Source organism: Oncorhynchus clarkii, chromosome 30 (assembly GCF_045791955.1).
Source record: "Oncorhynchus clarkii lewisi isolate Uvic-CL-2024 chromosome 30, UVic_Ocla_1.0, whole genome shotgun sequence".
In the NCBI taxonomy this organism is placed as follows: Eukaryota; Metazoa; Chordata; class Actinopteri; order Salmoniformes; family Salmonidae; genus Oncorhynchus; species Oncorhynchus clarkii.
Genome location: NC_092176.1, coordinates 35,987,619 through 36,013,545, shown reverse-complemented (window position 1 = coordinate 36,013,545; position 25,927 = coordinate 35,987,619). Strand labels below are relative to the sequence as shown.

Below are 25,927 nucleotides of genomic sequence, written 5' to 3'. Positions count from 1 at the left end.
TCTCTCAAACGCGCACACACAAGCCCAGGCTTTCCAGCTGTGGAAGTGGGCCGGGCAGAATACACACTTGCTCAGACACACACATGCTCTGGTCAATGCAGGCTGGATGAACCACCGCTACAGTCAATGTTTAATGTCCTGACACTAAGGTTTCCTTTAGATTAGATACAGGTCATATAACAGAGTAAGTGTGTGGTTAGTGCTATATATAGAGCAGCTATATTGTAGTAGTACAGAAGTCGCAGATCACAGTCCAACGTGTGTTTTGTGTGGGAACAGAAGATGATCCGTCAGATGTTAACAGATAACATGGTTAGTGTCCTCTGGAGTTACATGACTGGATTAGTGTGTGTGTGTGTGTGTGTGTGTGTGTGTGTGTGTGTGTGTGAGAGACACTAGGGGGTCTGAGGGAGAGTGTGGAGGAGGATGAGGGGGGGAGAGGAGGATGAGGGGAGGAGGATGAGGGGAGAGCGCGCGCGGGGGCAGAGGAGGATGAGGGGAGGAGGATGAGGGGAGAGGAGGACAAGGGAGAGGAGGACAAGGACTAGGGGGGAGTGTGCGCGCAGGGGGGAGGAAGATGAGGGGGGAGCGTGGGGGGAGAGGAAGACGAGGACTAGGGGGGGAGGACGAGGACTAGGGGGGAGCGCACGGGGGGAGAGGAGGAGGACTAGGGGGGAGAGGAGGAGGACTAGGGGGGAGTGCGCGGGGGGGAGAGGAGGAGGACTAGGGGGGAGTGCGCGGGGGGGAGAGGAGGAGGACTAGGGGGGAGCGCGCGGGGGGAGAGGAGGAGGACTGGGGGGAGCGCGCGGGGGGAGAGGAGGAGGACTAGGGGAGCGCGCGGGGGGAGAGAGGAGGACTAGGGGAGCGCGCTGGGGGGAGAGGAGGAGGACTAGGGGAGCGCGCGGGGGGGAGAGGAGGAGGACTAGGGGAGCGCGCGGGGAGGAGGAGGAGGACTAGGGGAGCGCGCGGGGGGGGGAGGAGGAGGAGGACTAGGGGAGCGCGCGGGGGGAGAGGAGGAGGACTAGGGGAGCGCGCGGGGGGGAGAGGAGGAGGAGGAGGACTAGGGGGGAGTGCGCGGGGGGGAGAGGAGGAGGACTAGGGGGGAGCGCGCGGGGGGAGAGGAGGAGGACTGGGGGGAGCGCGCGGGGGGAGAGGAGGAGGACTAGGGGAGCGCGCGGGGGGGGAGAGGAGGACTAGGGGAGCGCGCGGGGGGGAGAGGAGGAGGACTAGGGGAGCGCGCGGGGGGGAGAGGAGGAGGACTAGGGGAGCGCGCGGGGGGGAGAGGAGGAGGAGGAGGACTAGGGGAGCGCGCGGGGGGAGAGGAGGAGGACTAGGGGAGCGCGCGGGGGGGAGAGGAGGAGGAGGAGGAGGACTAGGGGAGCGCGCGGGGGGAGAGGAGGAGGACTAGGGGAGCGCGCGGGGGGAGAGGAGGAGGACTAGGGGAGCGCGGGGGGGAGAGGAGGAGGACTAGGGGGGAGCGCGCGGGGGGGAGAGGAGGAGGAGGACTAGGGGGGAGCGCGCAGGGGGGAGAGGAGGAGGAGGACTAGGGGAGCGCGCGGGGGGAGAGGAGGAGGACTAGGGGAGCGCGGGGGGGAGAGGAGGAGGACTAGGGGAGCGCGGGGCGGGGGGGGGGGAGGACTAGGGGAGCGCGCGGTAGGGGAGAGGAGGAGGACTAGGGGAGCGCGCGGTAGGGGAGAGGAGGAGGACTAGGGGAGCGCGCGGGGGGGAGAGGAGGAGGAGGACTAGGGGAGCGCGCGGGGGGGAGAGGAGGAGGACTAGGGGAGCGGGGGGGAGGAGGACTAGGGCAGCGCGTGCGGGGGGAGAGGAGGACTAGGGGAGCGCGCGCGGGGGAGGAGAACGACGACTAGGGGAGCGTGGGGGGATGACTTGGGGTGCGTGGGGGAGAGGAGGAGGTCTAGGGGAGAGAGGACTGTGCGAGTGCGCGTTGAAGTCTGGGTGAAGAGCGTATGTTATGATGTACCACTATCTCCATCTGTTATGATGTACCACTATCTCCATCTGTTATGATGTACCACTATCTCCATCTGTTATGATGTACCACTATCATCATCTGTTATGATGTACCACTATCATCATCTGTTATGATGTACCACTATCTCCATCTGTTATGATGTACCACTATCTCCATCTGTTATGATGTACCACTATCATCATTTGTTATGATGTACCACTATCTCCATTTGTTATGATGTACCACTATCTCCATTTGTTATGATGTACCACTATCATCATTTGTTATGATGTACCACTATCTCCATTTGTTATGATGTACCACTATCATCATCTGTTATGATGTACCACTATCATCATCTGTTATGATGTACCACTATCTCCATTTGTTATGATGTACCACTATCTCCATCTGTTATGATGTACCACTATCATCATCTGTTATGATGTACCACTATCTCCATCTGTTATGATGTACCACTATCATCATCTGTTATGATGTACCACCAGCTCCAACAGAATCCATGTTCTTCTAGTTAGTGCCTTTTTAACTGAACAGCTTAGATTAAGATTGATTGGCGACGTAAAGTACCAAACGAAACAGTCCATCGGTGAGTCTAAACAACATTCAGTAGCTACTATGAGGAGCTATAGTCCTCCCCGGTGAAGTTGTCACTCTTGAGTATAGGCATATAACTGTAAAGGGAAAAGTCCTGGAGTGAACTGTAGGGGTGGGCCATGTGCTTTACTGGTTAGTGTAAACTGGCTGGTTCCAGCCCTGAATGAGTGATTGGCTGTCTGCCATTGTAAATCAGCCCATATACCATCGGTATGACAAACTGTTTATTTTTATTGCTATAAATAAGTTGATAACCAGTTTATATTAGCAATAAAGCACCTCCGAGGTTTGTGGGATATGGCCAATATACCACGGCTAAGGGTTGGTATCCATAAGAACGGCCATTAGCCGTGGTATATTGGCCATACACCACACCACCTCGTGCCTTATTGCTTACGTAGTGGGCCAGAGCCTTTATGCCTAAATGGTGACGGAGCAGCAGTGCTGATCTAGGATCAGCTTCTCCCTGTCCGTTTTATTATTTATCATGATCTAAAAGACTAAACTCTTCCTGGAAGCTCCTCTTCTATTTTGAGACTGTTCCTGAGTAAGGCCCCAGATTCAAAGACTACTGGTACCTAAAGGCTGATCTATGTAGCCTCACTCCCATGATTCATAGTCTTCTATAGAGCCGTCATATTATTTTGCGTCACTAAGCTCTGAATACGGTAGAGCTAGCTCCTCAGACTGCTCTGAATACGGTAGAGCTAGCTCCTCAGACTGCTCTGAATATGGTAGAGCTAGCTCCTCAGACTGCTCTGAATATGGTAGAGCTAGCTCCTCAGACTCTTCTGAATACGGTAGAGCTAGCTCCTCAGACTGCTCTGAATATGGTAGAGCTAGCTCCTCAGACTGCTCTGAATACGGTAGAGCTAGCTCCTCAGACTGCTCTGAATACGGTAGAGCTAGCTCCTCAGACTGCTCTGAATACGGTAGAGCTAGCTCCTCAGACTGCTCTGAATATGGTAGAGCTAGCTCCTCAGACTGCTCTGAATACGGTAGAGCTAGCTCCTCAGACTGCTCTGAATACGGTAGAGCTAGCTCCTCAGACTGCTCTGAATATGGTAGAGCTAGCTCCTCAGACTGCTCTGAATATGGTAGAGCTAGCTCCTCAGACTGCTCTGAATACGGTAGAGCTAGCTCCTCAGACTGCTCTGAATACGGTAGAGCTAGCTCCTCAGACTGCTCTGAATACGGTAGAGCCAGCTCCTCAGACTGCTCTGAATACGGTAGAGTTAGCTCCTCAGACTGCTCTGAATACTGTAGAGCTAGCTCCTCAGACTCCTCTGAATACGGTAGAGCTAGCTCCTCAGACTGCTCTGAATACTGTAGAGCTAGCTCCTCAGACTGCTCTGAATATGGTAGAGCTAGCTCCTCAGACTCCTCTGAATACGGTAGAGCTAGCTCCTCAGACTGCTTTGAAAGCTATAAATCCTGTTGTGTAGCAGGAGTCTGTGTGTCTGTGTATGTGTACCGTCTTATCAGTCACCCTATCTGAGATAAGTCACGTCTATAAAATCCCACCAACAGCATGTGGCGCTGCCACCAAAACAGGACATTCTGTCGAGTTTGAAGGGTTGTGGGAGTTCATGTCCTGTTTGTACTTACTGTAACCGGCTGTAGACATCTGGTACAAGTGTGTATCATCTTTGTTAGTCGGCAACATATTGTATCAGTCCATTTTATTTTTGTGTCTCTGTGGATCTCTGTGTGTCTCTGTGTGTCTGTGGGTCTCTGTGTGTCTGTGGCCCTACTTAAACCCAATGCTAGATTTAAGACACTGACGCACATGCGTGAGCGCATACACATATGCACACACACACACACACACACACACACACACACACACACACACACAACCTATGACTCCCTCTACAAATGGCACTCATCTTTAGAGCTGCATCTAGTTCTGTGACATTAATACGGTTAGATTCTAGTCCAATTAATTTCCCCAGACTGGGGGAGCCCACCAGCTGAGCAGCAGCCAAAATCGGCTTAATATTAGCCCCTAAAAAAAAAGAAAATAATTAATGTCTCCCTCCTCTCTCCTCTTCTCTCCTCCCCTCCGCCCCTCCCCTCCTCCCTTCCCCTACTCCCCTCCCCTCCTCCCTTCCCCTACTCCCCTCCTCCCTTTCCCTACTCCCCTCCTCCCTTTCCCTACTCCCCTCCTCCCTTTCCCTACTCCCCTCCTCCCTTTCCCTACTCCCCTCCTCCCTTTCCCTACTCCCCTCCTCCCTTCCCCTACTCCCCTCCTCTCCCCTCCTCCTCTCCTCCTCCCCCTCCTCCCCTCCTCCTCCCCCTCCCCTCCTCCCCTCCTCCTCCCCCTCCCCTCCTCCCCTCCTCCTCCCCCTCTCCTCCTCCCCCTACCCTACTCCCCTCCTCCTCCCCCTACCCTACTCCCCTCCTCCTCCCCTACTCCCCTACCCTACTCCCCTCCTCCCCTCCCCTACTCCCCTCCTCCCCTCCCCTACTCCCCAACTCTCTCCTCCCCTACTCCCATCCTCCCCCTCCTCTACTCCCATCCTCCCCCTCCTCTACTCCCATCCTCTCTCCTTCCCTCCTCCCCTCCTCTCCCCTCCCCTCCTCCCCTCCTCTCCCCTCCCCTCCTCTACTCCCCTCCTCTCCCCTCCCCTCCTCTACTCCCATCCTCTCTCCTGCCCTCCTCCCCTCCTCTCCCCTCCCCTCCTCTCCTCTCCTCTCCCCTCCCCTCCTCTCCTCTCCTCTCCCCTCCTCCCCTCCTCTATCTCTCTCCTCTCCTCTCTCCTCCCCTCTCCTCTCCCCTCCCCTCTCCTCTCCCCTCCTCTCCTCTCTCCTCCCCTCCCCTCCTCTCCTCTCCCCTCCCCTCCTCTCCTCTCCCCTCCTCCCCTCCTCTCCTCTCCCCTCCTCTCCTCCTCTCCTCTCCCCTCCTCTCCTCCTCTCCTCTCCCCTCACTTAAGAAACAAACAAAATAAATTGTTGGGAAAAGAAAAAAATTTGAATAAATGTTTTTTAGATTAACTAACTTCTTAGTAATGACTCGGGACGTCGGGTTTGATACGAAAGCTTATTTTAGTAAGAATACTTGTTTACGTTACATTTAACAACAATTGTTTTGGTACAGAGCAATGCAGGTAAGATGCTGTTGGAAAGTCAGCCACAATCCTCCGCACCTGCACATAATTGGCGCGTTATCACTCATTCCTCTCGCAAGGCATTCTGGGACTTGCAGTCAAAAAGTGTAATTCAACACAACCCAATACAATTACATATGCAAATAAATCTAAAGAAATATCTTTAGATACAGTTCAAAGAATAAACTCAAACATTAACTCTGTAACACATTAAAGTTACAACATCCTCCCCCCCCGATGAACAATTGTGTTCATCTAGATCTCTAGGCAGTATATCAACTGAATAGGTCTCCTCAACAAAGCTGTGTTTGGTGTGTCACAGCGGTGTGCTGACTTTAGATCCAGCAAGTAGTCTCTTCGCCAACTGTTCCAGAAACTGGTCACAAGTCTCTGCCTGTACTTCCATCTGCGTGTCATTTCCCGCTTGTGTAACGTTGGGTGCTGAGTGTCACTTGCTCCAGAATGCATCACCTTCTCATGTTGGTACTGTATCAGCATTTCTGAGTATCTGGATTTATTGGGCAGAACCCATGGGTGCTGCTCTCTGAATGTGAAGTTGGACTGTTGCAGTCTTCCTCCTACACTGAGCAGTTCGTGTTCGTCCAGGAAAGGTTTCAGTTCTCTGATTTTACAGTCATTGTTTAGGCTTTTTCCTGCCTTCAGTAGTTTGATCTCCTGTCCGAAACTCTGTTGTTGTGTTACCTTAATCCAGTACTTTTCTGCATCGAACAGTTTGTCAGCAGTCAGTTCACCTTGCATCTTTATGGTTGTACGAGCATTGGCTATGAATCTCTTTATCCAGGCGGTGACTCTGAACACTCTTTTCAGTTTGCTGTACCTTTCAAGCTCCAACACAGGTTCAGTGCTGTCTGTGCTGTTTGCTGCGAGTTGTACAGTAGCCTGGCAACTGGACTTGAGTTCTATATTCACCTCATCCGGAACCTTGTTATCATCAGTCTCTTCGGACTGATTGGGTGATGTCAGAATTCTGGGTCCATTCCACCATAGCTCGCTCTGTGTCAAGTTTCTAACAGTTTGTCCTCTTGTAGGGAGGTCAGCTGGATTCGTTTTCCCTTCAATATGTGACCATGACTCTGGATTGGTCAAGGACTGGATCTCCGTCACTCTGTTCGCAACAAACTGTTTCCATTTCTGAGCTGAGCTGCAAATCCAATGCAGCACGATCATCGAGTCTGTCCACATGTTAATCTGTTTTTCTTCCATTTTCAGTGTGGTCATCAAGTTGTTTGCTAGTCTCGCTCCAATCACAGCTCCCATGAGCTCCAGGCGTGGCAGCGTCATTTTCTTAAGTGGGGCTACCCTGGACTTGGATGCGACTAGACTTGTTGTTTCCCTGTCTTGTGACTCACCTTGCAAGTAAGCTACTGCACTGTAAGCCCTTTCACTTGCATCACAGAACACGTGTAGTTTCAGGGTGTGGTTATTCTGTGGCCGCATGTCTGTTCTCTACCACCTTGGTATGGTGAGCTGGTGTAACTGGGGTAGTTCTGAACACCACTGTTGCCATTCTCGTGTCAGATCAGGTGGTAATTCTTCGTCCCAGCTGAGTCCCCTCTCCCACATTTCCTGGAACATGCACTTGATCCTGATGGTGAAGGGAGTTAAGAAACCAAGAGGGTCGAAGATACGTGCAGACGACTGCAGAACACTTCTCTTTGTGTTTTCCTTTTGCCTTAGAATGCTCAGTAACGGCCTGAGGTCAAACACAAAGTCATCCGTTTCCGGCCTCCATACTAAACCTAAAACCTTCAGCGCTAATCCTTGTGTTTCTAGCGTCAATGGGTGGTCAGTTGTCGTACTCTCCTCCCATTTTGTTTTCAATTCAGGAGAATTTGTCATCCACTTGCAGAGGTCCATGCCTGCATTCGACAGCATTCGCTTTGCAGTTGTTGTCACAAGGTAAGCCTCTTCAACATTGCGTGAACTTGCAATGAAGTCATCTACGTAGAGTGACTCTCTCAGTATCTCTACAACTTCTGGTTGTTCTGTTTCATATTGTTTCAGGTGCTTCCTGATTGTAGCTGCCAGCAAAAATGGACTTGGGGAAGCTCCAAATACCACTCTTTTCATCCTCAGCACACGCAGCTCCTCTTCATTTTCTCCTCTTGGTGGGCCAGTGAGCCATAGAAATCTCACGGCGTCTCTGTCTCTCTCTGCTAGGGATATCTGCAGGAAAGCTTTCTTGATGTCTGCCATGAATGCGATCTCATGTAGTCTGAACTTTATCAGAACGCTGAGCAGATCCGGATTCAGGTTCGGTCCTGTGAGTAGACAGTCATTGAGAGATGGACAGCCATCTTCATGGGACGAGGCATCAAACACCACTCTCAGTTTTGTTGTCACCTTATCTTCTCGGAGTACTGCATGGTGAGATAAGTAGTATTTTACGTTGTCTGCACTTGATGCGTTGTCCTTGGGCACGTCCTCTGCCATATCTTGTTGTAAGTAGTCTTCTACTACTTCATTGTATCTGCTGTACAACGTCACATCCTTCTTCAGCCTTTTCTTCAGACATTCAAACCGTTTCTTGGCGATTCTATAGTTGTCTTGGAGTTCTGGCATTTCTCGTTTCCATGGCAACTCCACATGGTATCGCCCATCTTTGAAGGTGGTTGTTTCCTCAAACCTTTGTAGAGCCTCGGTTTCCTCTGGGTTCTGTGTTTTCTCTCTTAGAATACCCAGAGACTCAAGCTCCCAGAATGCATGCAATTGCTTGGAGACTAGTGTGTCTTCATCAAGTGGGATGAACATGCAAGTTGCCTCGGCGACACTTGACATGGACACGGGTCCCTGCACCGACCATCCAAAGGTGCTCTCTAAAGCAACTAGCGTCTCCGTCAGTCGCTCCACTCTGCCTGATACTATCTGCCAGTAGTAGTCTGCTCCTATCAGGACAGAGAGTTCAGGATCATTGTCATCTCCTGGAAAGTCTGCGAGCTGCAGTCCCCTTTTACTGAGCTCATACTGAATCCGTTCACCAGGAACCTTCATCACAGCTGTGCACACTTGTGGGGTTTCAATTGCCTCTATCTCTATTCTCTGCTGTTTGTCCCAGACATTCTCCAAGATGACTTTCACTGTGTTGCGTTGGGATGTTGCTGGGGCAGAGGAGCCAAACGTGTGAAGAGTGAGTGCCTCTTGTCTGATTACTGGTAGCTTCAAGCCCTTCACAAGGTTTTCATGTATGAAGCTTCTCTGACTGCCTCCATCTAGTAAGCAACGAGCTATCTTCCTGCCCGATGGGCCTTCTACCCATGCCTTTGCCGTTTGTAGCAACACAGTGTTCTGTCCATCTGGTTTCATCTTCACTGAATGGGGAATAACTGAGGAAACAACAGCATCTACAGAAACAGTAGGGGGTTGCACCTCCCTCCTCTTACTGGTACAAACCGCAATGTGATGTCTGCTTCCACATGTTGCACATGACACATCTTTGACTTTACAGAATTTTGCTATGTGTCTCTGTCCTAAACATACAAAGCATCTTCCCATGTTCTTTAGTTTCTCTTTGCGTGTAGCAATATTGTAGTCAGTGCAGTTTTCTGATTTGTGGTCTGCACTGTCACAAAATAGACACGTTTGTTGTTCCTTCTGGCTGGTTGTATGCAGTGCTGCAGCAGAGGGCATGTTGGGTCTTTTTGTTTTCATTTCATTGGAGAAGCATGACTTGTTCCATGGTTTGCTCTCTTTCTGTTGGTTGTATGATCTTGTCATTTGTAGCGCTCTCTCCCTGCTCTGAACCTCTTTCTGTAGGAAACTGATAATCTTAGACACTTTCCATTCATCATCTACTCCCCTCTGACGACTATAGTCAAGAGCTATGTCCTCTGGAATCATCTGCAGTAAGATTGGGAATAGTAGGCTTTCATAGGTTTCTGACATTACACCCAGTGATTCCAGGCTCCTAATCTGAATTTCACATTCATCATATAGCTGCCTCAATGCATTTAGATCAGAGGATTTCTTCACAGGTGTGAGATTCAGCAGCTTTGACATATGAGCACTAATCACAAGATCTTTCCTTCCAAATCTGCTCTTGAGTAGAGTGATTGCATTATCATAGTTACTGTCTGTTAACATCAGTCCTGCTACTGCCTTTGCAGCTGGTCCAGTGAGATATGTTTTCAGATAGGTAAACTTCTCTTTTTTACACAGGGAATCATTGTTGTGAATAGCAGTCTCATATTGGCTCCAAAACTCCTGCCACATACTGACATCTCCATAGAATTTCTCAATAATCAACTTCGGTAGCCTTACTGATTGTCTCTGTGATATGTTTGAGTTAGCGTCACTCACCCGGGCTGGTAGTGGATTGACGTCCTGTTTCTTCGTTATCACTCTTTGTGCACGGCTCTTCAGCATGATAATGCGTTCTTTGTAATCCTCCGTGCATGCAATCTCTGCCTCCAATCCGTCCAATGGCGTTAACTGTTCAATTTCACGATCGAGCTCAAACAAACTGTCCTCCTTAGCGGATAGCAATTCCAATAATGTACTCAAGTGATCGGTATCCGGATTTGACTGGGATATTTCCACGTCAATCTGATTCAAAATCCGCGTTGTTGCGCCTCGAATGGTACCCCGCTTTCGTCTCATTCTTTCTGCTTCATGCCGACGTTCCTCCTCAGCCATTTCAGCCACTTCTTCGTCGCAGCTCATATCCCGGGTTTCGGCACCAAATTTTAGATTAACTAACTTCTTAGTAATGACTCGGGACGTCGGGTTTGATACGAAAGCTTATTTTAGTAAGAATACTTGTTTACGTTACATTTAACAACAATTGTTTTGGTACAGAGCAATGCAGGTAAGATGCTGTTGGAAAGTCAGCCACAATCCTCCGCACCTGCACATAATTGGCGCGTTATCACTCATTCCTCTCGCAAGGCATTCTGGGACTTGCAGTCAAAAAGTGTAATTCAACACAACCCAATACAATTACATATGCAAATAAATCTAAAGAAATATCTTTAGATACAGTTCAAAGAATAAACTCAAACATTAACTCTGTAACACATTAAAGTTACAACACTCCCCTCCTCTCCCCTCCTCTCCTCCTCTCCTCTCCCCTCCTCTCCTCTACTCCCCTCCTCTCCTCTCTCTCTCTCTCCTCTCCTCTCTCCTCCCCTCTCCTCTCTCCTCCCCTCCTCTACTCCTCTCCTCCCCTCCTCTACTCCCCTCCTCTCCTCTCTCCTCCCCTCCTCTCTCCTCTCCTCCTCTACTCCCCTCCTCTCCTCCTCTCCTCCCCTCCTCTCCTCCTCTCCTCCCCTCCTCTCCTCCTCTCCTCCCCTCCTCTCCTCTCTCCTCCCCTCCTCTCCTCTCTCCTCCCCTCCTCTCCTCTCTCCTCCCCTCCTCTCCTCTCTCCTCCCCTCCTGTCTCCTCTCCTCCTCCCCTCTCTCCTCTCTCCTCCCCTCCTCTCTCCTCCCTTCCTCTCTCCTCCCCTCCTCTCCTCTCTCCTCCCCTCCTCTCTCCTCCCCTCCTCTACTCCCCTCCCCTCCTCTCTCCTCCCCTCCTCTCTCACTCCCCTACTCCCCTACTCTCACTCCCCTACTCCCCTCCTCTCACTCCCCTACTCCCCTCCTCTATCCTCCCCTACTCTCCTCTTCTTCTCCCCTCCTCTCTCCTCTCCTTCTCCCCTCCTCTCTCCTCTCCTCCTCCCCTCCTCTCTCCTTTCCTTCTCCTACTCCTCTCTGCTCTCCTACTCCCCTCCTCTCCCCTCTCCTACTCCCCTTCTCACCTTCTCCCCTAATCCCCTTCTCACCTCCTCCCCTACTCCCCTCCTCTCCTCCTCCTTTCTCACTCCCCTACTCCCCTACTCCCCTCCTCTCTCACTCCCCTACACCCCTCCTCTCTCACTCCCCTACACCCCTCCTCTCTCACTCCCCTACTTCCCTCCTCTCTCACTCCCCTACTTCCCTCCTCTCTCACTCCCCTACTTCCCTCCTCTCTCACTCCCCTACTCTCCTCCTCTTTCACTCCCCTCCTCCCCTCCTCTTTCACTCCCCTCCTCCCCTCCTCTCTCACTCCCCTCCTCCCCTCCTCTCTCACTCCCCTCCTCCCCTCCTCTCTCACTCCCCTCCTCCTCTCTCACTCCCCTACTCCCCTCCTCCTCTCTCACTCCCCTACTCCCCTACTCTCCTCCTCCTCTCTCACTCCCCTACTCCCCTCCTCCCTACTCCCCTCCTCCCTACTCCCCTACTCCCCTCCTCCCTACTCCCCTACTCTCATATTCCCTACTCCCCTCCTCTCTCCTCCCCTACTCCCCACCTCTCTCCTCCTCTCTCCTCTCCTTCTCCTACTCCTCTCTGCTCCCCTACTCTCCTCCTCCTCTCTCACTCCCCTACTCCCCTCCTCCCTACTCCCCTACTCCCCTCCTCTCCTCTCACTCCCCTACTCCCCTACTCCCCTCCTCTCCTCTCACTCCCCTACTCCCCTCCTCCCTACTCCCCTACTCCCCTCCTCTCTCACTCCCCTACTCTCATATTCCCTACTCCCCTCCTCTCTCACTCCCCTACTCCCCTCCTCTCTCACTCCCCTACTCCCCTCCTCTCTCACTCCCCTACTCCCCTCCTCTCTCACTCCCCTACTCCCCCCTCCTCTCTCACTCCTCTACTCCTCTCCTCCTCTCTCACTCCCCTCCTCTCTCACTCCTCTCCCCTACTCCCCTACTCCCCTACTCCCCTCCTCTCTCACTCCCCTCCTCCTCTCTCACTCCCCTACTCCCCTCCTCCCCTCCTCTCTCACTCCCCTACTCTCATATTCCCTACTCCCCTCCTCTCTCACTCCCCTACTCCCCTCCTCTCTCACTCCCCTACTCCCCCCCTCTCTCACTCCCCTACTCCCCCCCTCTCTCACTGCCCTACTCCCCCCCTCTCTCACTGCCCTACTCCCCTCCTCTCTCACTCCTCCCCTCTCTCTCTCCTCTCTCCTCTCCTCCTCTCCTCTCCTCCTCTCCTCTCTCCTCTCCTACTACTCCCCTCCTCTCTTACTCCTCCCCTCTCTCTCTCCTCTCTCCTCTCCTCCTCTCCTCTCTCCTCTCCTCCTCTCCTCTCTCCTCTCCTACTACCCCACTCCCCTCCTCTCTCCTCCCCTACTCCTCTCTCTCTCCTCACCATCTATCCTTTCTCAATTCAGTTCAAGGGGCTTAATTGGCATGGAAAACATGTTAACATTGCCAAAGCAAGTGAGGTAGATAATATACAAAGTGAAATAAACAATAATCAATCAATGAACAGTAAATATTACACTCACAGAAGTTCCAAAAGAATAAAGACATTACCAATGTCATATTATGTTTATATATATACAGTGTTGTAACGATGAACAAATGGTTAAAGTACAAAAGGGAAAATAAATCAACATAAATATGGGTTCTATTTACAATGGTGTGTGTTCTTCACTGGTTGCCCTTTTCTAGTGGCAACAGGTCACAAATCTTGCTGCTGTGATGTCACACTGTGGAATTTCACCCAGTAGATATGGGAGTTTATCAAAATTGGGTTTGTTTTTGAATTCTTTGTTGATCTGTGTAATCTGAGGGAAATATGTCTCTAATATGGTCATACATTGGGCAGGAGGTTAGGAAGTGCATCTCAGTTTCCACCTCATTTTGTGGGCAGTGAGCACATAGCCTGTCTTCTCTTGAGAGCCATGTCTGCCTACGGCGGCCTTTCTCAATAGCAAGGCTATGCTCACTGAGTCTGTACATAGTCAAAGCTTTCCCTAATTTTGGGTCAGTCACAGTGGACAGGTATTCTGCCACAATGTACTCTCTGTTTAGGGCCAAATAACATTTCAGTTTGCTCCTACCTACCTCCCTCCTACCTCCCTCTCTCACTCTCCCTTCTCCCTCTCCCTTCTCTCTCTCCCTTCTCCCTCTCCCTTCCTCTCTCCCTTCTCCCTCTCCCTTCCTCTCTCCCTTCTCCCTCTCCCTTCCTCTCTCCCTTCCTCTCTCCCTTCTCTCTCTCCCTTCTCTCTCTCCCTTCCTCTCTCCCTTCTCTCTACCTTCTCCCTCTCCCTTCCTCTCTCTCCCTTCCTCTCTCTCCCTTCCTCTCTCTCCCTTCCTCTCTCTCCCTTCCTCTCTCTCCCTTCCTCTCTCTCCCTTCCTCTCCCTCTCTCCCTTCCTCTCCCCTACTCCCTCTCTCTCCATCTCTCTCCCTCCCCCTCTCTCTCCCTCTCTCTCCCTCCCCTTCCCCCTCTCTCTCTCCCCTTCCCCTCGCTCTCTCTCTATGGGTACATACATACACTGTCATGGGTACACACACACACTGTCATGGGTACACACACACACACACACACACACACTGTCATGGGTACACACACACATACACACACTGTCATAGGTACACACACACACTGTCATGGGTACATACACACACTGTCATGGGTACATACACACACTGTCATGGGTACATACACACACTGTCATGGGTACATACACACACTGTCATGGGTACACACACACACACACACACACACACTGTCATGGGTACATACACACACTGTCATGGGTACATACACACACTGTCATGGGTACACACACACTGTTATGGGTACACACACACTGTCATGGACACACACACACTGTCATGGACACACACACACTGTCATGGGTACATACACACACTGTCATGGGTACATATACACACTGTCATGGGTACACACACACACTGTCATGGGTACATACACACACTGTCATGGGTACATATACACACTGTCATGGGTACACACACACACTGTCATGGACACACACACTGTCATGGGTACACACACACTGTCATGGACACACACACACTGTCATGGACACACACACACTGTCATGGACACACACACACTGTCATGGACACACACACACTGTTATGGGTACACACACACTGTTATGGGTACACACACACTGTCATGGACACACACACACTGTCATGGACACACACACACTGTTATGGGTACACACACTAATAATCACACACTGACGTACTCACACACATCAATGAGTGTCTGAAGGATGTCTGCACATGTACTCACAGTTTGTCCTGCACATAGATCACTCACACACTCTCACATACACAGTCTAACACACACACACACACACACACACACACACACACACACACACACACACACACACACACACACACACAGCAATAACAGTGTCTGAAGGCCGTCTCCTGCCCTTGGCTGCGAGGCGTTCTCTGACCTAGCACTGTTAGTCACATCACACACAAAATATAGGACCCCCTTTCTCCCCCTCATTCTCTCTCTCAACCTCTGGCCAATCTCTTCTCCTCTTCTCTCGCTCTCTGCCTCTTCCTCTCTCCCTGCATCTCTCTCTCTCTCTCTCTCTCTCTCTCGCTCTCTCTCTCTCTCTCGCTCTCTCTCTCTCTCTGCCATGCTCCCTCTCTCTCTTTGCCTGCCTCTCTCTCTTTGCCTGCCTCTCTCTCTCTCTCTCTACCTCTCTCTCTCTCTGCCTCTCTCTCACTCTCTCTCTCTCTCTCTCTCTTCCTCTGCCTCTCTCGCTCTGCCTCTCTCTCTCTCTTCCTCTGCCTCTCTCTCTGCCTCTGCCTGTCTGCCTGCCTCTCTCTCTCTCTCTGCCTCTCTCTCTCTCGCTCGCTCTCTCCCCCTCTCTCTCTCTCTCTCTCTCTCTGCCTCTCTCTGCCTCTCTCTCTCTCTGCCTCTCTCTCTCTCTCTGCCTCTCTCTCTCTCTCTGCCTCTCTCTCTGCCTTTCTCTCGCTCTCTGCCATGCTCTCTCTCTCTCTCTCTCTCTCTTTGCCTGCCTCTCTCTCTCTCTCTCTCTCTCTCTCTGCCTCTCTCTCTCTGCCTCTGCCTCTCTCTCTCTGCCTCTCTGCCTGCCTCTCTCTCTGCCTGCCTCTCTCTCTCTGCCTGCCTCTCTCTCTCTGCCTGCCTCTCTCTCTCTGCCTCTCTCTCTCTGCCTCTCTCTCTCTGCCTCTCTCTCTCTGCCTCTCTCTCTCTCTGCCTTTCTCTCTCTCTTTCTCTCGCTCTCTCTCTCTCTGCCTCTCTCTCTCTGCCTCTCTCTCTCTGCCTCTCTCTCTCTGCCTCTCTCTCTCTGCCTCTCTCTCTCTGCCTCTCTCTCTCTGCCTCTCTCTCTGCCTCTCTCTGCCTGCCTCTGCCTGCCTCTCTCTGCCAGCCTCTCTCTCTGCCTGCCTGCCTCTCTCTCTGACTTCTCTCTCTCTCTCTGACTCCTTTCTCTCTCTCTCTGGCTCCTCTCTTTCTGAAGGAGGGAGGACAAGAAGGCAAGACTTGAGAGCTCAACTTTCCCAAGGCTCCTGCTTTCTGCGTCACTTTCAGTTATAAATCATGTAGCGACACTCACAAGAAGCAAAATACATTTAGGTCCTCTTTTTGTCCTTTATTATTCAAACTGTGGCTTGTTATACCTGATCTGAGGCATGTGGTATCTAGAGGGAGGATTTTTCTGAACTCCTATATCTACTGGGTGAAATACCACAGTGTACAATCACAGCAGCAAGATTCACAACCAGTGAAGAACAAACATTGTAAATACAACCCATATTTTTTTCTTCCCTTTTGTACTTTGACTATTTGCACATTGTTATAACACTGAACAGTAAATAGCCATAATATGGCATTTGAGATGTGTCTATTCCTTTGAAACCTGTGATTGTCATGTTTACTTTTTATGGTTTATTTCACTTATGTTTATCTATTTCACTTGCTTTGGCAATGTTTCCAATGCCGAAAAGCCCTTTGAATTGAATTGAATTGATATGAGACCTATGATATCTAGAAGAGAGAGATGTGAGGCCTGTGTTACCAAGAGAGAGAGAGATGTGAGGCTTGTGTTATCTAGAGGAGAGAGAGAGAGATGTGAGGCTTGTTATCTAGAGGAGCGAGAGAGAGATGTGAGGCCTGTGTTATCTAGAGGAGAGAGATATGAGGCCTGTGTTATCTAGAGAGAGAGCGATGTGAGGCCTGTGTTATCTAGAGAGAGAGATGTGAGGCATGTGTTATCTAGAGGAGAGAGAGATGTGAGGCCTGTGTTATCTAGAGGAGAGAGAGATGTGAGGCCTGTGTTATCTAGAGAGAGAGATGTGTGGCCTGTGTTATCTAGAGGAGAGAGAGAGATGTGAGGCCTGTGTTATCTAGAGGAGAGAGAGAGATGTGAGGCCTGTGTTATTTAGAGGAGAGAGAGAGAGATGTGAGGATTGTGTTATCTTGAGGAGAGAGAGAGAGATGTGAGGCCTGTGTTATCTAGAGAGAGAGAGATGTGAGGCCTGTGTTATCTAGAGGAGAGAGAGAGAGATGTGAGGCCTGTGTTATCTAGAGGAGAGAGAGAGATGTGAGGCCTGTGTTATCTAGAGGAGAGAGAGAGATGTGAGGCCTGTGTTATTTAGAGGAGAGGAGGAAAGAATTTGGAGAAAGAGGTTATCTTGGAAGAGCTCAGCGGTCATTGGATGAATAATGAGTCTCTTTTCTTTTGGCTGTTGTCTGGTTGGATGGATGTTCACTTCACAACATGTTATTTTGTTGTCTTGCCACTGACAGCATGGCCAGACTGGAGCTAGGTGCCAGACTTCACTAATCCTTGTTGATAACAAGCATACCCATAGCATGATGCATACCCATGACATGATGCAGCCACCACAATGCTTGAAAATATGAAAAGTGTGGCTCTGTGATGTGTTGTTGGACTTAGGTTTGCCCCAAAAGTAATGCTCTCTATTCAGGACCTGAAGTTAGATGTTTTGCCACATTTTTAGCAGTTTAACTTCAGTGCCTTACTGTAAACAGGATGTGATTCTTGTAGATGTGACAGTACTGTAGCTAGCTAGCTGCTGCCAGACCAAAGCTCTTGTAGATGTGACAGTACTGTAGCTAGCTAGCTGCTGCCAGACCAGAGCTCTTGTAGATGTGACAGTACTGTAGCTAGCTAGCTGCTGCCAGACCAGAGCTCTTGTAGATGTGACAGTACTGTAGCTAGCTAGCTGCTGCCAGACCAGACCAGTTTTGTTCAGTTGTGTCATGCTGAAGTTTTCTATACTTGAGTTATTTATGTAAGTATGCTCTTTCCTCTGTTTCCTCAGGTTTTTCTCCATCTGTCCCAGCCATGAAGCAGCTGAGTGGACTATAGACCCGCTCTTGGCCTAGAGAAAAGCAGAACTCCATCACACACTAAGGTAGCGATTCCACTTCGGCATTACCCCAAAATATTTTTGGTATCCCAGATTGTTCTGGGAATTCTCACTTCATTTAAAAATCATGATGAAAGTGGCCCTTTTGGACCTGTACCTGCTTCCTGACGATCTGTGAACCGTCCATGATACAAACAACCTCTAGTCATTATACTGTAAGACCCTATGATGTGTGAACCGTACATGATACAGACAACATATTGGAGCCATTATACTGTAGGTCCCTATGATGTGTGAACCATACATGTTACAGACAACATCTAGTCATTATACTGAGCCCTAATGGTTGAGCCCTAATGGTTGGTGTGTTGAGCCCTAATGGTTGGTGTGTTGGAGCCCCTAATGTTTGGCGTGTTGGAGCCCCTAATGTTTGGTGTGTTGGAGCCCCTAATGGTTGGTGTGTGGAGCCCCTAATGGTTGGTGTGTTGAGCCCTAATGGTTGGTGTGTTGGAGCCCCTAATGTTTGGCGTGTTGGAGCCCCTAATGTTTGGTGTGTTGGAGCCCCTAATGTTTGGTGTGTTGGAGCCCTAATGGTTGTTGTGTTGGAGCCCTAATGGTTGGCGTGTTGGAGGCCCTAATGGTTGGTGTGTTGGAGCCCCTAATGGTTGGTGTGTTAGAGCCCCTAATGGTTGGCGTATTGAGCCCTAATGTTTGGTGTGTTGGAGCCCGTAATGGTTGGTGTGTTGGAGCCCCTAATGGTTGGTGTGTTGGAGCCCCTAATGGTTGGTGTGTTGAGCCCTATTGGTTGGTGTGTTGGAGCCCCTAATGGTTGGTGTGTTGGAGACCCTAAGGGTTGGTGTGTTGGTGCCCCTAATGTTTGGTGTGTTGAGCCCTAATGGTTGGTGTGTCGGAGGCCCTAATGGTTGGTGTGTTGGAGCCCCTATTGGTTGGTGTGTTGGAGCCCCTAATGATTGGTGTGTTGGAGCCCCTAATGGTTGGTGTGTTGGAGCCCCTAATGGTTGGTGTGTTGGTGCCCCTAATGTTTGGTGTGTTGAGCCCTAATGGTTAGTGTGTTGGAGTCCTTAATGGTTGGTGTGTTGAGCCCTATTGGTTGTTGTGTTGGAGCCCCTAATGGTTGGTGTGTTGGAGCCCTAATGGTTGGCGTGTTGGAGCCCTAATGGTTGGCGTGTTGGAGCCCCTAATGGTTGGTGTGTTGGAGCCCCTAATGGTTGGTGTGTTGGAGCCCCTAATGGTTGGTGTGTTGGAGCCCCTAATGGTTGGTGTGTTGGAGCCCCTAATGGTTGGTGTGTTGGAGCCCCTAATGGTTGGCGTGTTGGAGCCCCTAATGGTTGGCGTGTTGGAGCCATAATGGTTGGCGTGTTGGAGCCCCTAATGGTTGGCTTGTTGGAGCCCCTAATGGTTGGCGTGTTGGAGCCCTAATGGTTGGAGCCCCTAATGGTTGGTGTGTTGGAGCCCCTAATGGTTGGCGTGTTGGAGTCCTTAATGGTTGGCGTGTTGGAGCCCCTAATGGTTGGCGTGTTGGAGCCACTAATGGTTGGCATGTTGGAGCCACTAATGGTTGGCATGTTGGAGCCCCTAATGGGTTGTGAGTTGGAGCCCCTAATGGTTGGTATGTTTAGCCCTATTGGTTGGTGTGTTGGAGCCCCTAATGGCTGGTGTGTTGGAGCCCCTAATGGCTGGTGTGTTGGAGCCCCTAATGGCTGGTGTGTTGAGCCCTAATGGCTGGTGTGTTGATCCCTAATGGTTGGTGTGTTGAGCCCTAATGGTTGGTAGTGGTTGCTCCTTTCTTGCTGCTCTACATACTCAAGCCGGCATGATGATGATGCTGCTGCTGCCGCCTTTGTAGAGCAATCGCTCAGAATTAAACTTCACTGGGAGAAGAGAAGCACATACACACAGAACGCCAGGAGCAAAGCTGGCTGTTGAGTCATACAGCAGAGAGAGCTCAGAGAGTTGGGGAGCCCATAGCCAAGGCTGGGGGGGGGGGCAGACAATATTTTTGGTAGGGTGTAGTTCCGGGTTTTCAGAGGGAGGGAGGGCCGAGTTTTCAGAGGGAGGGAGGGCCGGGTTTTCGCATGGAAGGATGCATAGAGGGCCGGGTTTTCGCATGGATGGATGGATAGAGGGCCACGTTTTCACATGGATGGATGGAGAGAGAACTGGGTTTTCACATAGATGGATGGATGGAGGGAGGGCTGGGTTTTACTGTAGGAGGGAAGTCTGGGTTTTACTGCATGAGGGAGCGCCGGGTTTTACTGTAGGAGGGAAGGCTGGGTTTTACTGTAGGAGGGAGGGCTGGGTTTTACTGTAGGAGGGAGGGCTGGGTTTTACTGATGGAGGGAGGGCTGGGTTTTACTGTAGGAGGGAGGGCTGGGTTTTACTGTAGGAGGAAAGGCTGGGTTTTACTGTAGGAGGGAGTGCTGGGTTTTACTGTAGGAGGGAGGGCTGGGTTTTACTGTAGGAGGGAAGGCTGGGTTTTACTGTAGGAAGGCGTGCTGGGTTTTACTGTAGGAGGGAGGGCTCTGTGATGTGTTGTTGGACTTAGGTTTGCCCCAAAAGTAATGCTCTCTATTCAGGACCTGAAGTTAGATGTTTTGCCACATTTTTAGCAGTTTAACTTTAGTGCCTTACTGTAAACAGGATGTGATTCTTGTAGATGTGACAGTACTGTAGCTAGCTAGCTGCTGCCAGACCAAAGCTCTTGTAGATGTGACAGTACTGTAGCTAGCTAGCTGCTGCCAGACCAGAGCTCTTGTAGATGTGACAGTACTGTAGCTAGCTAGCTGCTGCCAGACCAGAGCTCTTGTAGATGTGACAGTACTGTAGCTAGCTAGCTGCTGCCAGACCAGACCAGTTTTGTTCAGTTGTGTCATGCTGAAGTTTTCTATACTTGAGTTATTTATGTAAGTATGCTCTTTCCTCTGTTTCCTCAGGTTTTTCTCCATCTGTCCCAGCCATGAAGCAGCTGAGTGGACTATAGACCCGCTCTTGGCCTAGAGAAAAGCAGAACTCCATCACACACTAAGGTAGCGATTCCACTTCGGCATTACCCCAAAATATTTTTGGTATCCCAGATTGTTCTGGGAATTCTCACTTCATTTAAAAATCATGATGAAAGTGGCCCTTTTGGACCTGTACCTGCTTCCTGACGATCTGTGAACCGTCCATGATACAAACAACCTCTAGTCATTATACTGTAAGACCCTATGATGTGTGAACCGTACATGTTACAGACAACATCTTGTCATTATACTGTAAGACCCTATGATGTGTGAACCGTACATGATACAGACAACATATTGGAGCCATTATACTGTAGGACCCTATGATGTGTGAACCATACATGTTACAGACAACATCTAGTCATTATACTGAGCCCTAATGGGTTTTCACATAGAACTGGGTTTTCACATAGATGGATGGATGGAGGGAGGGCTGGGTTTTACTGTAGGAGGGAAGTCTGGGTTTTACTGCATGAGGGAGCGCCGGGTTTTACTGTAGGAGGGAAGGCTGGGTTTTACTGTAGGAGGGAGGGCTGGGTTTTACTGTAGGAGGGAGGGCTGGGTTTTACTGATGGAGGGAGGGCTGGGTTTTACTGTAGGAGGGAGGGCTGGGTTTTACTGTAGGAGGAAAGGCTGGGTTTTATTGTAGGAGGGAAGGCTGGGTTTTACTGTAGGAGGGAGTGCTGGGTTTTACTGTAGGAGGGAGGGCTGGGTTTTACTGTAGGAGGGAAGGCTGGGTTTTACTGTAGGAAGGCGTGCTGGGTTTTACTGTAGGAGGGAGGGCTGGGTTTTACTGTAGGAGGGAGGGCTGGGTTTTAGTGTTGGAGGGTGAGGGAGGGGGTCACTGAAGGGAAGAGGGGGTGGTTGATTCCGAACTCTACTGTATGTGTGTCTGTCCGTGTGCACATGCGTATAACCCATGTTTCAGCACGGTGAGAGAATACATCTCACATTCATCTCTACTGCTGAATTCCCCCTCACAGGCATACTCCTATGTCCTATAGTTCATGTTCATTACAATTGAATCAACACAAATCACCCATTCACATCCATATGAGACGAAATGACCATGTGTTAACGTGTGTTATTAATACTGTATAGTACACGTATACTCCACAGTGGGGATGTGAAGCATTATTACTGCACCAAGGCTCTCCGTCTTGATTAGTAAGGCTTTGCTGAAGTGCAGTGATTCTCTATGGGATTGAATACCACAGTGTAATATCAAAAGCACTAATCCTACTCTGTAATATCATGCTAGTAATATAAAGTGAAAGGATCATTATCTAATTATCTCTCTCTGTCCCTCTGTCCTTCCCAACAACCATACATTATGCACAATTTGGCAGATTTGTATTGGTTAGGTTTGAGCGATGTCAACCATTGTCCTATTGTGACTATATACCCATAAAACATTGTGAAATTCGATATTGGCCACCTCTGCTAAAACGACAGTTGGGCTATAGCACAAAATCGAATACAACTGGACCAAGCATGATGAAAGATAATGTTGTTTCAAGCCTTGGCAGAGGCTGAGTGCAGGCAATGGCAAATCTTTTCTAAAGTCCCTTTGTGTCTGTCTGGCTGGCGCACACGTGATGGAGCAGTGACTCTCTGATGAGGAACGGTCTGTCTTACTGTAGTGAGCTAGGTTATAGGACTACGTCATGAGGAACGGTCTGTCTTACTGTAGTGAGCTAGGTTATAGGACTACGTAATGAGGAATGGTCTGGCTTACTGTAGTGAGCTAGGTTATAGGACTACGTCATGATGAGGAACGGTCTGTCTTACTGTAGTGAGCTAGGTTATAGGACTACGTAATGAGGAATGGTCTGTCTTACTGTAGTGAGCTAGGTTATAGGACTACGTAATGAGGAACGGTCTGTCTGACTAGTGAGCTAGGTTATAGGACTACGTAATGAGGAACGGTCTGTCTGACTAGTGAGCTAGGTTATAAAGGACTACGTCATGAGGAACGGTCTGTCTTACTGTAGTGAGCTAGGTTATAGGACTACATCATGATGAGGAACGGTCTGTCTGACTAGTGAGCTAGGTTATAGGACTATAATATAGACCTTCCAGTGAAATGCTGAATGACAAACCCTCAACCAACAGGTGTAAACCTCATAGTGAAATGCTGACTGACAAGCCCTCAACCAACAGGTGTAAACATCATAGTGAAATGCTGAATGACAAGCCCTCAACCAACAGGTGTAAACTTCATAGTGAAATGCTGACTGACAAGCCCTCAACCAACAGGTGTAAACCTCATAGTGAAATGCTGACTGACAGCCAATTATTATTTAAAATAATTAAAATAATAAAAACATTCAAATTCTAAAAATCTAAATTTAAAAAAGACAAAATAATAAACATATATTTTTTTAAGTGTTAACAAAAAAATAAAAATAAGTAAACGTTACAAAATGAAAATTCAAAATAAGTTCACTGACTGAGGCTCTCGACCTTCGCCTCGCCTGAGTCCCTATGGGAGTTGCTGCGAAGAGACAAGACTGTAACTACTACCAATTGGATACCATGAAAAGGGGGGAAAAATGTAGTAGGTAACAGTCTATGACTAGGGTGGCTGGAGTCTTTGACAATTTTTTTGGGCCTTCCTCTGACACCGCATGGTATAGAGGCACCAGTGATGTACTGGGCCATATGGTAGGAGGCAGAGCAATTGCCATACCAGGCAGTGATGCAACCAGTCAGGATGCTTTCGATGATGCAGCTGTAGAACCTTTTGAGGATCTGAAGACCCATGACAAATCTTTTCAGTCTCCTCAGGTGGAATAGGCTTTTTCACAACTGTCTTAGTGTGTTTGGACCATGATAGTTTGTTGGTGATGTGGACACCAAGGAAATTGAAGCTTACAACCTGCTCCACTGCAGCCCCCTCGATGAGAATGGGGGCGTACTCGATCCTCCTTTTCCTGTAGTCCACAATCCTGTCCTTTGTCTTGATCACGTTGTCACTGTTGTGTCATCAGAAAACTTGATGATGGTGTTGGGAGCGTTCCTGGCAATGCAGTCATGAGTGAACAGGGAGTACAGGAGGGGACTGAGCATGCACCCCTGAGGGGGCCCCCGTGTTGAGGATCAGTGTGGAAGATGTGTTGTTGCCTACCCTTTCCACCTGGGGGCGGCCCGTCAGGAAGTCCAGGATCCAGTTGTGGAGGGTGTTGTTTATTCCCAGGGTCCTTAGCTTAGTGATTAGCTTTGAGGGCACTATGGTGTTGATCACTGAGCTTAAGTCAATGAATAGCAATCTCACATGGGTCTTCCTTTTGTCCAGGTGAGAAATGGCAGTGTTGAGTGCAATAGAGATTAGAGGTCGACCGATTATGATTTTTCAACGCCGATACCGATTATTGGAGGACCATAAGAGCCGATACCGATTAACCGGCCGATTTAAAAATATATATTTTTTATTTTTATTTGTAATAATGACAATTACAACAATACTGAATGAACACTTATTTAACTTAACATAATACATCAATAAAATCAATTCAGCCTCAAGTAAATAATGAAACATGTTCAATTTGGTTTAAATAATGCAAAAACAAAGTGTTGGAGAAGAAAGTAAAAGTGCAATATATGCCATGTAAGAAAGCTAACGTTTCAGTTCCTTGCTCAGAACATGAGAACATATGAAAGCTGGTGGTTCCTTTTAACATGAGTCTTCAATATTCCCAGTTAAGAAGTTTTAGGTTGTAGTTATTATAGGAATTATAGGACTATTTCCCTCTATACCATTTGTATTTCATTAACCTTTGACTATTGGATGTTCTTATAGGCACTTCAGTATTGCCAGTGTAACAGTATAGCTTCCGTCCCTCTCCTTGCTCCTCCATGGGCTCGAACCAGCAACACAACGACAATTAGCACGCGCTAACTAGCTAGCTATTTCACATCGGTTACACCAGCCTCATCTTGGGAGTTGATAGGCTTGAAGTCATAAACAGCGCAATGCTGGATGCACAACGAAGAGCTGCTGGCAAAACGCACGAAAGTGCTGTTTGAGTTAATGTTAACGCCAGCTGTATGTAATTCATGTCGTCGGTCAGCCACGACTCGGTGAAACGTAAGATAATGCAGTTTTTAATGTCACGTTGGTAGGATATATGTGATCGTAGTTTGTCTGTTATTATTATCGATTGATTGTACGTTGGCTAATAGGACCGATGGTAAAAGTAGATTGCCATCTCGGCATTGGATCCTTACAAGGCACCCGGACCTTCATCCCTGATACCTCAGTCTCTGATACCTTCGTCTTTTTCTCCTGCGAATGACAGGGATGAGGGCCTTGTCGGTCGTCTCATGTAAATAATTCTCGTCTGACTCGCGTGCGTGCGTGCGTGCGGGCGTGCGTGCGTGTACTTGCGTGCATCGAGTCTTTGTAGTGCGGGCAGCGAGCACTAGTGGGTGACTCTCATGCTGGGCTGACTCAGTTGATCAGGGGTTCATTGACCCCTGTGCTGCTTGTTAGAGGTCTTCATGCATCTGTCATAGTGGATGATAAATAACCTAGCTATAGCATCTATCATAATGGATGATAAATAACCTAGCTATAGCATCTATCATAGTGGATGATAAATAACCTAGCTATAGCATCTATCATAATGGATGATAAATAACCCAGCTATAGCATCTATCATAGTGGATGATAAATAACCTAGCTATAGCATCTGTCATAGTGGATGATAAATAACCTAGTTATAGCATCTATCATAGTGGACGATAAATAACCTAGTTCTAGCATCTCTTGGTCTACTAGCGAGAGTTGGCTTGTTGGTTGGTTGTGGTCTCTCCCTCCCTCTTCCCTGCTCTCCGTGTCTCTCTCTCCCAGTACTGCCCCTCCCCCGCCTGCTAGAGCGGCACCTCTCTCTTCTATCTCTCTCTCTCTCTCTCTCTCTCTCTCTCTCTCTGCCTCTCAATCTCTTCTCTCGCTCTTTATCAGCTCTGGTTAGTAAAGTCGCTTAAAAAATTACTTTTCTGCTGCTTCCCTCACTCGGATCGGTCTGACTCTGACCAGGTCTATATGGGTCTCCATTTAAAACAATGTATGCATAT

General features: G+C 49.3%; 1 protein-coding gene across 5 annotated transcripts in view; it reads left to right on the top strand.

Moving 5' to 3' along the window:
• The window catches only part of LOC139389296 (serine/threonine-protein kinase TAO3-like), a 137,777-nt gene that overhangs the window by 40,380 nt on the left and 71,470 nt on the right, over window positions 1-25,927 (top strand). For 2 of the 5 annotated variants that reach the window (XM_071135895.1, XM_071135897.1), the window contains exons 2-3: window positions 17,778-17,870; window positions 20,780-20,872. The exons of 1 other annotated variant lie outside the window; for it this stretch is intronic. The gene's annotated coding sequence lies outside the window, so the exon portion shown is untranslated. The remainder of the gene's footprint in view (window positions 1-17,777; window positions 17,871-20,779; window positions 20,873-25,927) is intronic. 2 more of the 5 variants (XM_071135896.1, XM_071135898.1) reach the window with 1 other exon arrangement.